This window comes from Oncorhynchus gorbuscha, linkage group LG09, assembly GCF_021184085.1.
Source record: "Oncorhynchus gorbuscha isolate QuinsamMale2020 ecotype Even-year linkage group LG09, OgorEven_v1.0, whole genome shotgun sequence".
Taxonomy (NCBI): Eukaryota; Metazoa; Chordata; class Actinopteri; order Salmoniformes; family Salmonidae; genus Oncorhynchus; species Oncorhynchus gorbuscha.
This window is the reverse complement of record NC_060181.1, coordinates 37,126,093-37,136,309: the sequence shown is the minus strand read 5'-3', so window position 1 is coordinate 37,136,309 and position 10,217 is coordinate 37,126,093.

Here is a 10,217-nt window from a genome sequence, read left to right as displayed (position 1 = left end):
CAGTTGACGACTTGCCCTTTGCTGTGAAAACAAAAATCTTGAGCACTGTTGAAGAGGCATACAGAAATGCAGAGGAAAAACTTACAGTACATGTCAGATGGTCAGCCTGCCTTGGAGTTCCTCCAAGAAGTTAGGGTGTTTGATCCACGTCACATTGCATTTATGGATGACCGAGTGTCCAGCTACAAGGCTATTCCAGGCTTCAGTAAGGTACCGAGAGATGAACTGGATGCCTACTTGACTAATGCAGGACCAGCAGCACTTAGAGCCACAGTGAGTGGGGTGGTGGATTTGGATATCTTCTGGGATGGAGTTCAAGAGAGACTTCCTGTGCTTGAGCACCCTGGCCCAACGCTACAAAGAGGCAGTCTCAAACTCAGCTGATGCTGAGCAAAGCAACAGTATCTACAAGCTTGTGTTGTCCAGCCATAGGCGGTCAACCTCTAACAACCTACGAGCCTTGGTCTTCATGTACCACAACCAACAACTCCGCAGTGGAGGAATTGATATGGAGGAGGATAGGGAAGATGAAATGGAGGGTTACATTGAGATATAGGCCTAGATGAGCTAGGCCCTTGGTCACCAACCCTCCTCTCGTTATGTTCAGAAAAAGAGCTGTGTTTGTTCAAAAAAATAAACAGCCCTAAAGATCACTTTTTTTCTTGGAAAAATAGCCCTTACACAGCCTGGAGGTGTAAGTCTAAACCAGATGGGATGGCGTATGGCTGCAGAATGCTGTGGTAGCCATGCTGGTTAAGTGTGCCTTGAATTCTAAATAAATCACAAGAGTGTCACCAGCAATGATCCCTCACACCATAACACCACCTCCTCCATGCTTTACGGTGGGAAATACGACAATTTGTTCACCCACACTGCGTCTCACAAAGACACAATGTCCAATTTGGACTTTTTATTTTTACCTTTATTTAACTAGGCAAGTCAGTTAAGAACACATTCTTATTTTCAATGACGGCCTAGGAACAGTGGGTTAACTGCCTGTTCAGGGGCAGAACGACAGATTTGTACCTTGTCAGCTCGGGGATTTGAACTTGCAACCTTCCGGACTCCTGACCAAAGGACAAATTTCCACCTGTATAATATTCATTGCTCATGTTTCTTGACTGAAGCAAGTCAGTTCTTGTTATTGGTGTCTATTATTAGTGTTTTTTTTGCAGCAGCAGCAATTGACCATGAAGGCCAAGAGTGTGCAAAGCTGTCATCAAGGCAAAGGGTGGCTATTTGAAGAATCTCAAGTATAAAATATATTTAGATTTGTTTAACACTTTTTTGGTTACTATATGATTCCATATGTGTTATTTCATAGTTTTGATGCCTTCACTATTATTCTACAATGTAAACATTTGAAAAATAAAGAAAAACCCTTGAATGAGCAGGCGTTCTAAAACCTTTTGACCGGTAGTGTATTTCAACAGACAAAACAAGCCTGTCAAAACAGCCGTGGAAAACTGAGAAATACCCTGATGAGGCTCCTGACGATTTGACATTTCTGCCAGCCAAGCAGCCAGGAGTTTAACCAGAAGACCCCTCACCTGACAGCACTCCTCTGGACTTATTCAATGTGAACACTGTCAGAACCCTCTGCCTCCACACAAACAAACAAGCTGATTCAGACAAACAGCATAACACGGAAAGGGAGAAAAGAGGAAAAGCGTTGGTACAACCAAGTTTTACAATTTCATTGGAATGGTCATCCTCCGATGTCAGCTGAAGTTTAGAAATATGATGGTATTACAGGAGGGAAAATATCTTCTCAACGAGCTGTGCACAAAGGATGGGACTGCACCCATGACCCACCAAGCATTCATAGAAGAGCTTACCAACCAGATTTGTGGGGTGTCTGTTGAGCTATTAAAACAGGTGAGAAATGCACAATTGAGGATGAGAACTACACACGTAGCTGTCCCTGTCAAAACGCCTATCGCTGTCAAGAAAAAGGGTGTTGTAAAAAAGGTAATAAAGAGGTGCCTACAATGCAGGAAGAACAGAGTCACTATGGAAACTCCATTGAAGTGCCAACAGTGCCGGGTTGCACTCTAGGTCAGGCCTGACAGAAACGGCTTTCATGAAGCTCCTTTTGAGTTGAGCGAAGGACAGCAGTAAAAGAGAATCCGCTCATCTTATTTTAATAACAGATTGTCCTCTTTTTCCCTGAGGTTGACAAAAGTATTTTGAATGTGCTAGTGGTGCACATTTACTACAGAGTATGGAAACCGCACCACAGAGTATGGACATTCAGCGCCCCCCCCTACGAAAATACTTTATTTGGAGCAAATAAACGTACCTCGGTGACGATAAATTGTTAACCACAAGCAGGACAGGCTATGCCCAAACAAAGCTTTATGTGGAGGTTTAGTACGTTTACTGATGTGATGTAAACATTTACTTAATAAAAATCACCTTTGGTTAAGCATTGGAGCTATTTGTTGTGTAAAAGACCTGGTGTTAGCTGAGTATTGTAAATATGAGGAAGCAGGGGAAAGTAAGAACCTTGAACAAGTAAGCCTTGTCTGAGTCAGAAGGGCCCTGTAGTGAGAGGCAGCTTGATGTAGTCCTCCAAGTACAACCCTGGACAGGACGCGCAGGGCCTTACATCACAATTCAATACGGAAGTGGTCAGGTGATGCGGATGCTACGCTACAGGACTGTTTTGCTAGCACAGAATGGAATATGTTCCTGGATTCATACAATGGCATTGAGGAGTACACCACCTCAGTCATCGGCTTCATCGATAAGTGCATCGACGACGTCATCCCCACAGTGACCGTACGTACATATGTAACAGTGCTCTTCTTGCGTTGTGTACAATCAGTCATAGACACGGAACTCCAACATGTAGCACCAGTCATGTAGATTTATTCTGATAGGAACGGCACAAAATTGCACGTCTCACCATCCAACTCTGCACTCACGCACGCTGGTTTGGTACTTGTTCACTGGGATAGTTACCAAAATAATGCAATTACAATATAACATCTTTAACAATGTACCTGTTAGGAACGGCACAGAATTGCACGTCATGCAATGCACGTCTCGCCATCCAACTCTGCACTCACGCACTGTACAAAATATATGAACCCCCCCACCAGACACAGTAAGTTGCTAGCTAGTAATGGCGGGAATTCAAATATTCTCCAAAAAACGCTGCATCTTATGTGTGATGTTCGAATAACATTTACAAACAATGATATAAATTGTACATTTAAATCATCACTTGAGAGTATAAAAATCACTTTTGATGTACAGTGCTTGGCAACCAACAATTTACCGCTGGTTTGGTACTTGTTCACTGGGATGATTCTAACTGGAACATCCCCCCTCGTAAGCAAGCTACGCAAACCAGCCAATAAGATGCCATGTTGAGTAGGTGAAGGCAAGACAAACTCAAACCAAAAACCCATTGGCTTAACAATACAGTGGCAAGGGGAATCACCAATATAACCCTGTTACACATATCCCAACCAGAAGCCATGGATTACAGGCAACATCTGCATCGAGCTAAAGGCTAGAGCTGCCACTTTCAAGAAATTGGACAGTAATCCGTATGCTTCTGTAGCCGGTGCTATACTGCACCGCTGTAACTCTGCGTTGTGTGTGGTTCATTGAGACTATAAACGTGGACTTTGGAGATCAGGTAGTTTTAATCAAGCAGAACTGACTCTCTGCATCCTGCATCTGCATCCAAAAGGAAATAAAACATTTGTAGAGCACATATGTTCTGAGAATCGTCGCCTCTTTCTACAACAGACGCACAATAGGAGGGACTGGGATCATTTGAGGAGCTAGCCATCGTTCACACATACAATAGCCTGCTAATACCTTAGCTAGCTATTAACCACATGTTGAATTTAGAATGTTGATATCGTCCTAAAAAGTACAATTACAAGTGCATCTTAACAATACCATCCACTTATGAGTAACCTCTAAATATACATCATTATTCATGAACAAAACACTGTGTGTATGACAGAAAAGGCGTGCCTACCTCTCTCAGTGCATCAAAATGATTTGAGCACGAGCACGACGGGCAAAACGTAAGTACACACTCCCCTTCTCCCAGGATGCAGACATGCATAACAAATCAACAAAACATATTGATTATATGAACCTGGAGAAATTCACATAGTACTTTAACAACTGTTACACTTATAAGAAATCCCGCTATGGCCTCAGACGAACCATCAAACAAGCAAATCGGCAATACAATTAAGATTGAATCCTACTACGCCAACTCTAATGCTCATTGGATGTGGCAGGGCTTGAAAACTATTACGGACTACAAAGGGAAACCTAGACGTGACCTGCCCAGTGACGCGAACCTACCAGATGAGCTAAATGCCTTTTTAAATGCATGAGAGCACCAGCTGTTCTGGACGACTGTGTAATAACGCTCTAGGTAGCCGTTGTGAGCAAGACCTTTAAACCGGTCAACATTCACAAAGCCGCGGGCCCGACGGATTACCAGGATGTGTACTCAAAGCATGCGTGGATCAACTGGCAAGTGTCTTCACTGACATTTTCTACCTCTCCCTGACCGAGTCTGTGATACCTACATGTTTCAAGCAGACCACCATAGTCCCTGTGCCCAAGGAAGCGAAGGTAACCTGCCTAAATGATTACCGCCCCGTAGCACTCACGTCGGTATCCATGAAGTGCTTTGAAAGGCTGGTCATAGCTCACATCAACAGCATTCTTCCTGATACCCTAGACCCACTCCAATTTGCATACCGCCCAAACAAAGCCACAGATGATGCAATCTCTATCGCACTCCACACTGCTTTTTCCCACCTGGACAAAAGGAACACCTATGTGAGAAGTCCGTTCATTAACTTCAGCTCAGCGTTCAACACCATAGTGCCTACGAAGCTCATCACTAAGCTAAGGACCCTGGGAGTAAACACCTCCCTCTGCAACTGGATCCTGGATCCGCCCCCAGGTGGTAAGGCTAGGCAACAACACGTCTGCCACGCTGTTCCTCAAAACTGGGGCCCCTCAGGGGTGTGTACTCCCTGTTCACCTACGACTGCATGGCCAAACACCACTCCAACACTATCATTACGTTTGCTGACGACACAACAGTGGTAGGCCTGATCACCGACAATGACGAGACAGCCTATAAGGAGGAGGTTAGAGACCTGGCAGTGTGGTGCCAGGACAACAACCTCTCCCTCAATGTGAGCAAGACAAAGGAGCTGATCGGGGACTAGAGGAAAAGGCTGGTCGAACAGGCCCCCATTCAACCCTACCTCCATGTACAAATTACATCGACTAACTTGTACTCCCGCATATTGACTCAGTACTGGTACCCCCTGTATATAGCCTCGTTATTGTCATTTTGTTGCGTTACTTTTTTATTATTTTTTACTTTAGTTTATTTGGTAAACATTTTCTTAACTTTCTCGAACTGCACTGTTTGTTAAGGGCTTGTAAGTAAGCATTTCACTGTAAGGTCGACACTTGTTGTATTTGGCGCATGTGACAAATAAAGTTTGATTTGAATTGATCTCCTTAATGCTGAGTGTCAAGAAGAGGCTTGTCAGGTCCCATTTTTAGAGTCTTTGTTATGATTCGACCGAGGCTTGAAACCCCAGCCTGCCAAAAACCACAAAGATACAGAGTCTGGGGGCTATCAACAACATAGCTCAGGCAGTAGGAAGCTCTCTCATCCATTTATATCCAGATGATACAGTCTTATTCTCAGCTGGCCCCTCCCTGGATTTTGTGTTAAATGCTCTATAACAAAGCTTTCTTAGTGTCCCACAAGCTTTCTCTACCCTTAACCTTGTTCTGAACACTTCCAAAGGTCCCCCAACCTAACACATCCCTGGGTCGCTTGTCTTTTCAGTTAGCTGCAGCTAGCGACTGGAACGAGCTGCAACAAACACTCAAACTGGACAGTTTTATCTCAATCTCTTCATTCAAAGACTCAATGGACACATGGACACTCTTTCTGACAGTTGTGGCTGCTTTGCGTGATGTATTGTTGTCTCTACCTTCTTGCCCTTTGTGCTGTTGTCTGTGCCCAATAATGTTTGAACCATGTTTTGTGTTGCTACCATGTTGTTGTCATGTTGTGTTGCTACCATGCTGTGTTGCTGCCATGTTATGTTGTTGTCTTAGGTCTGTCTCTGTGTTGTGTTGTCTCTCTTGTCGTGATGTGTGTTTTGTCCTATATTTATATTTAATATAGTTATACATGTTTTATTTTTAATCCCAGCCCCCGTCCCCGCAGAAGGTCTTTTGCCTTTTGGTAGGCCGTCATTGTAAAAAAATAATTTGTTCTTAACTGACTTGCCTAGTTAAATAAAGGTTAAATAAATACATTTTTTAAAAGTGGTGTTAAAGAAAGGCCTACAATGAGGAGGCAAATGGCTTCAGGTTCATTTGACACATTTTTTTGGGAAGTCATGTCTTTGATCTACTGAATGTATTCATAGTGGTGTATTTTGTTTGGGAATACAGATCTGCATCCTAGGGCTCGATTCAATCCGTAGCGCAAAATATGTGTTTGAAATGATATACGGTTGAAATTGACTGTGCCGATTTATGCAGCATTTAACGTTAATGCAGTCTGGTTGAATGCGGAAACATTGCCTTTAAATGTCAATCACGCTATAATATCAGCGCTATGGCTTGAATCGAGTCTTTAACCTATTGAACACGTTTATACTTGTCTGGAAGGAAAATTACTTCAGTACTACCCAGTGTTTGATCAGTCTATTGTTTTTAGTCAACGGGGCCTCGCTTTTGTGTTATTGTTTTGGATTGCTAACAAAATAACCTGACTGAGTGTTCATGTTGCCTGTAAACACAGTCTTGCAGTAAAGTCTTGAACTCTATAATTATTGGTTGTTAGAACCATTTTCTAGTCATTGATTAGGATGTTTTTTTACATTTGATTATTTTACTTCTTTTTACTGCGGATTTTTAAGTCAATGTTCCTGCATTCGCGGAGATCCCATTCGCCATAAACACGATGTCGGCTCTATCGGAAACTGCCTTTAAAAACTTCAATGCCTGTAACCCGAGATCGGATTGAATCCCGGCACTACACTTTTTTATGAAATTTTTTTTTATTTTTTTTAACATGTTTAATTAATTGACAAACATGTAACGGCACATGACAAGGAATAGCTGAGCTGCGAAGGCTTCGACATAATGCTAGGGTTTATCATTTCATTTATTTGTGTATTAGTGGCAATACTAATACCACAGTTGAGAACATCTTTACTATTACTATTTTTTATTTATTTATTATTATTATTATTTTTATATATATTATTTTTTTATTAACAACAAATCAATACATAAAGCACATGAGGGAACACAAGAATACATAGATTACAAACAATGGACAATCGAGCTAGGGGGTACAATATCACTTTACAATTACACAAGGACCTTAAGGGACATGCATATACTTACAATTCTAACAGCTTTTTTGTTAGTAGAGCATTTAACCGTCTTAAAATACAGTTCAATTTATTTTTGTAGGATACGAAAATGTGGTTTTCTGTTTGTAAATGTACATTTGTGTATATGAAATTTGGCCAAAAGAATAATGAAATTAATTACATAAAAATGATTCCGCTTATTTCTATTGTATGTAAAGAATCCAAACAGTACATCTCTCCACAATAGTGTAAAATCTTCATACATGTGTTCAATTATAAACCTACTGATGTCTTGCCACAGTTTTCTTACATGCATACAATGCCAAAAAAGATGCACAACTGTTTCTGGGTGGTCATTACAAAAGGAGCAATTTGAGTTGATGTTTTCCTTAAACTTCTTCATATAGTGGTTGGCAGGATAATATTTAGGAATAATTTTAAAGGAAACTTCCTTAATTTTGTTAACAAGTAGGTATGTTTGTGGCAACATCCAAACTTTTTTCCAACAGATATTATCAATAAATCCATTCCAATAAGGCATGACATAAGGTATAGATACAACATCCTGCTGAAACAAGGATCGTATCGCTCTGTTGTTGAATGGACCAAAAGAGAAACAAATCTTTCCTACTGATGAGTCAACAGGGTCAATAGAAGGTAGGCTCTGAGGGTCAGGTCTTGACATGTTCCTGAATAACATAGCAACACCTGAGGGAATGGCATCTAAAACAATTGCAAAATCTTTAGGTGTTACAGGGACCTTGTAAAGTGATAAGAATTCTTTATAACTGAGTAAAAGACCCTCTGCATTTACCAGTTGGCTCACCAATAGGATATTATTTCTGAACCAATATTCTAAAAACAGAGAGGTATTTTTATACAATATATCCCGATTATTCCATATATAATATCTGTGTGGAGAAAAATTGTGTTTATAAATTAAGGACCATGACAAGAAAACCTGCCGATGAAAAGCAGAAAGTTTCACTGGAACTTTGTCAATATTATAATTGCAAAACAACATGAAGTTAAGGCCACCAAAAGTAGAGAAGACATGATGAGGAATAAAATTCTAGATAGAAGTGGGTCTTGTTAGGAATTGTTTTATCCAATTGATCTTGAAAGTATTATTTAAAGTAGTAAAATCCTGTCATGTTTTGTCTTAGATTGTCTTGTCATTTTGCTTTTCCCTCTGTTCATTTTCCCCCTGCTGGTCTTTTTTAGGTTCGTTCCCCTTTTTTCTCTCTCCCTTCCTCTCTCTCTTCTCTCTATCGTTCCGTTCCTGCTCCCAGCTGTTCCTATTCCCCTAATCAATCATTTAGTCTTCCCACACCTGTTCCCGATCCTTTTCCCTGATTAGAGTCCCTATTTCTCTCCTTGTTTTCCGTTCCTGCCCTGTCGGATCCTTGTCTATTGTTCACCGTGCTGTGTCTGTGTATCGCCCTGTCGTGTCGTGTTTCCCTCAGATGCTGCGTGGTGAGCAGGTGTCTGAGTCTGCTACGTTCAAGTGCCTTCCCGAGGCAACCTGCAGTTCTTGATCGAGTCTCCAGTCTGTTCTCGTCATTACGAGTAGAATTATGCCTTTTGATTGTAAAGTTACTTTACTGGATTAAAGACTCTGTTTTCGCCAAGTCGCTTTTGGGTCCTCATTCACCTGCATAACAAATCCAGAAAATTCAGTCCACCATTCTCATAAGTGTTCATTACAACAGTTTTCCTAATGTAATGGGTACGGTTTCTCCAAAGAAAGTTGAAAAGCATCTGGTCTATCTCCTTGCTTATTTTACGGTCAAGATATAAAGATAGAGCACCTTATGTTAGTCTAGAGATACCTTCAGCCTTGGTTATTAGAACTCTACCTTTTAAAGATAAGTCCCTCTGTAGCCATTGATTTAGTTTCTTCTGTTTTTTTTAATAAGAGGGTTAAAATTTAGTAAGCCTCTAGACTTCTGATCCTTTGTAATGGTTATGTCTAAATATGTAAGTTCTTCTTTTACTGGAATACCATAATATGAAGGTGTCACACAATCTTTGACAGCCATGAGTTCACATTTCTTAATGTTAGAAAATAAACCAGACGCTTTGGAAAAGGATTGTATCACATTGATCGATATGGGAATTTGGTTAGCGTCTTTCAGAAAAAGTGTAGTATCGTCAGCCAGCTGGCTTATAATAATTTCTTTACCAGCTATGGAAATACCTTGTACAGGACTATTATTTAAAGAATTTGCAAGAAGTTGGGTGATTAATAAAAACAGGTACGGAGAGATAGGACAACCTTGCCTAATTCCTCTCTTTAACTCAAACCTAGGTGAGGTCCGGCGCTACACTTACTCATCAATAAAAGATACAGAAACTGTCATCTCTTTCTGCACTGCACAGTGCGCAATAGACCTCATGAGGGTGCCAAAGATCTGAGATTAAAAAATGGGCATGTGGCTTCTTTTGAATCCCTCACAAAATATGGCTGTCATTCATCTCCAGGTATATAATCATAATCAAATTCTTGACAAAACATTTCATAGGACATTAGACTTGGCAAAAATTACTACATTTTTTCTTAAACATGTTTTAGAAGCTTCACATTAACATGCTTGGAACATCAGAATCTGACAGCGCAAGGTATGGTTCTAAGCTAAATTAACCATGTAAATTAGCCATTTGGATTTTTATAAAAGAAAGCCATTTTAATGTATGTTCAGACCAAATAAAAAACACTGGACATGGTCCGCTTGAAACAATGTGATTTATTCATTCCCTTAATCTTCACCTTGGGGCTGATTTCGATTTAGGAAATTGCGCATT